Consider the following 3,451-nt stretch of genomic DNA (forward strand, 5'->3'; position numbering starts at 1 on the left):
TACTGATCCCGGGCCCTTGGGTAGTGCCGGAGTTTCCAAATGGTCAGTCCGCCCCTGCCTATTATCATCCACATTTAAAAGGTAAGCTGTATCTACTAGTGAGATGTAATTACTTATGTAAACTGTCACTCTGTTCCACATTTTAACTACTGTGCTGTACAGGGAGGTGGGGTTTAGCAGTTAGTCATGTGACTTTCCTTTCCATTGTCACTGAAGCCCGGATAGCTCAGTCGGTAGAGCATCAGACTTTTAATCTGAGGGTCCAGGGTTCAAGTCCCTGTTCGGGCGACTGCTTTTAATTATTACTACTAAACTCCTATTACCTTATATAACACAAAGTTACAATGGAATAGGTCAGTCACAAGGAGCCCTATGGAAGGGAGCTTGGAAAATGGCATGTTACAAAACTCTCTGCCACAAATATAATGATCACAAGAAGCATGCTGCTGATTATTAGGGACATTTCTAGAGACAAGGGAGATCTACTTGAAAAGAAGGCAGTGCACTGTCTCTTAAAAATTCCAAAGTGCAATTGTGCATACAATATAACTATATCATACCATATTATTATCAAGAAAATAGATCACGTGAGCTCAATATATGCAATAACCTAAATAAATATAAAGATAAAGACACTAGCTGAACATATACCTGTAAATGAAATCTAATGTTTATGTAGAAGTTATAAATGTCAATTAAACATAAATGTAAATCCAGCTTACTAGGGTATGATTGAGAGGGGAAAAAAAAATTGAGTTAGCAGAGGATGGTTTCGATCCATCGACCTCTGGGTTATGGGCCCAGCACGCTTCCGCTGCGCCACTCTGCTGCTTGTGGTATCCTTTGTAGTAAAAGGTTTTGTTGTCTGCTTTGCTGTCTTGTGTTCTTATATTGCTTTATGCTTTGTTAATTTGCTTTTGCTGTACCACTCTGCTCTATATAAGTCCAGGGTCGCTGGAGCTGGAGTGTTCCTTCAGCTGCTTTCTTGCTTACTTTGCTGTGCCGTGTGCTTGTGTTTCATCATTCTCTCACTTCTCTTTCAGTTAAACACACCTTGGCAAATGCAGTGGAGCTCCTGAGCCCTGATAAGGCTTTGTAGTTATCAATTCATAGAGTTCTACTGTATTAACAATCCAAGCTTTCTGCATATACAAAACCTAGGAAACAAAGCAGCTTGGCCCTATTAGTCTCTGTGGTGCAATTGGTTAGCGCATTTTCCTGTAAACGGAAAGTTTGGTGATTTGAGCCCACCCGGGGATGAGGTTTATGTGGTTTACAGTTTTATTAAACTTCCCAAAATGTAACATATTGCAGTTTACTATTCTTTCAATGCGGTGGATGCATTTGTTTTCTTTTTTCTCTTTCTTCTTTTAGTTTCACCTGGTGATCCAGCCAGTAACGTTCTTTCTGTCCGAGGGTGTCTCCACTCTGGATGGAGTAGCAATAGAGACGTCTGAAAGAAGCATTGTCATTCTAGGGAGCTGGTGTTAAATGTACTATCAGATTTAGATAGACTTGATTAACAAATTAAAATCAAACTCCAGCTAAAACTTTTCAAGCAGTTTTAGCAACACTGCATTTCCCACTAGGTGTGTTTAACTGAAAGACAACCAGAACATGGAGTAGAAAAGAAACTCAAGTAAGTAGCACTACAGCTGATCAGCACCCTCATCAGCTGCCTGGCACAGTGGCAGGTGGAACTTGTAGTTCATTCATTCACAGATCTCTGATCTGATGTGTCTGTGTGGGCAGAGCTGTGCACATCCATGCTGTTTTAAAAATGTGACAGCCTGTGCAGGAGGGTGAGGTGGGTGAGAAGGGGTGCTGTACAGTGACCAGGGGCGGACTGACCATTTGGAAACTCGGGCACTGCCCGAGGACCCGGGGTCAGTAGGGGGCCCCGTGAGATGCCCCTGGTACCTTTTTTATAGGCTTTTTTGAGTTTGGGCAAGGACATGGGGGCCCAATGATCCCCTATTGCCCGGGGGACCCATGAGTTCTCAGTCCGCCCCTGACAGTGACATGTTACCTGTTACACCCTAAATATGGGTGTAACATGTTATTAAAGGTGAACTTTAAATAATATTCATGCATAAATTATCAGAAGGGATATTTCAAGATAGCAAACATTCAGGTTGAATACATGAAGTAAAGGATGTGTTCTGTTCTTCTACACACTTTGCATCATTCCTTCATCAGGAATATGTCATAGGAAAATACATTGCATAAATCTGTAATAATGCTGAACATAATTATTAGATAAATATGATGTCCATTGCATATGAATACAATTATGTTATAACTGCTATCACACATCTACTATGCTGCAACCATCAAACTGAACTATGAGGGTGCCAAGGCTTTATCCCAGAAAATAGACAGAAATATTGTATAGTCAATACACTGTAGGAAAAGCAGCTTTGAACACTGCAATTTCAGGAGAGACAGGCATAGTTTACAAAGAAATTAGAATTAGAGTATATTATTTCACAAGCAATAGTCAGAAATATTATACAGTTGATACACTGTATGTAATCAGCTTTAGTAGGCTGCAATTTCAGAGGGAGAGACAAGACTGATTTTATCAAGAAATAAAAATTAGAGTCTATTATTTTTCAAACATTAGTTAGAATTATTGTACAGTAAATGCAATGTATATAATCAGCTTTACTAGGCAGCAATTTCACAAGGAGAGACATGGCAGATTTTTTATTAATACATTGAATTAGCTGAAACTGAGAGGCATCAGATTGCCTCTTGAATACTGAATCTGAGGCAGATTTGATCAAGAAATAAAAATTAGTGTCTTTTATTTCACAGAAAAAAGCTAAAGATATTGTTCTGTTTATGAACTGTATGAATTCAGATTTATCAGACCCTAATTTCAGAAAAAGAGACAAGACAGGTTTTCTCACAAAATAAAAATTAAAGTTTATTTTACAAAGTATAGCCAGAAATATTTTATAGTCAATGATCCGTATGTAGTCAGTCTTAGTATGTTGTAATTTCAGGAGAGAAAAAGTAGATTTTATCACAAAATAGAAATTAGAGTTGATTTTTCTACAAACAATAGCTGCAAATATGTAGACTCCATATGGGATTTGCCTCTAAGTACAGGTTCACTGAAGTTTTTGAAGATTCATAGAACCGTTGGTGAAGAGAACCTGAACAGATTCACCCAATACTTATTAACCACATTGACAGGAAAAGCTATTTCTACAAGTGAGAAGTAAATATATACTTAAATTGCAACTCTCTTCCTCATTTTAGTTACTACTCTGTCTACCTGTTGATTTCCATTCCATTGCCCTGTTAGCACAAATGTCACAAAGATGTGTAGTTTAGGTGTTAATCATGTGACTTACCTTTTTAACTGAAGCCCGGATAGCTCAGTCGGTAGAGCATCAGACTTTTAATCTGAGGGTCCAGGGTTCAAGTCCCTGTTCGGGCG

The 3,451-nt window shown here is 38.7% G+C and overlaps 2 non-coding genes across 2 annotated transcripts; both read left to right on the forward strand.

The window, feature by feature from the left end:
- Positions 1–215: 215 nt before the first annotated feature.
- Positions 216–288, forward strand: TRNAK-UUU (transfer RNA lysine (anticodon UUU)). Its single transcript has one exon. It is a non-coding gene; the product is annotated as a tRNA-Lys (tRNA).
- A 3,090-nt stretch (positions 289–3,378) lies between these two features.
- On the forward strand, positions 3,379–3,451 carry TRNAK-UUU (transfer RNA lysine (anticodon UUU)). Its single transcript has one exon. It is a non-coding gene; the product is annotated as a tRNA-Lys (tRNA).

The sequence above is a fragment of the Staurois parvus genome, unplaced genomic scaffold, assembly GCF_062004578.1.
Source record: "Staurois parvus isolate SC_StPar_1 unplaced genomic scaffold, SC_StPar_1.0 ptg000662l, whole genome shotgun sequence".
Classification (NCBI taxonomy): Eukaryota; Metazoa; Chordata; class Amphibia; order Anura; family Ranidae; genus Staurois; species Staurois parvus.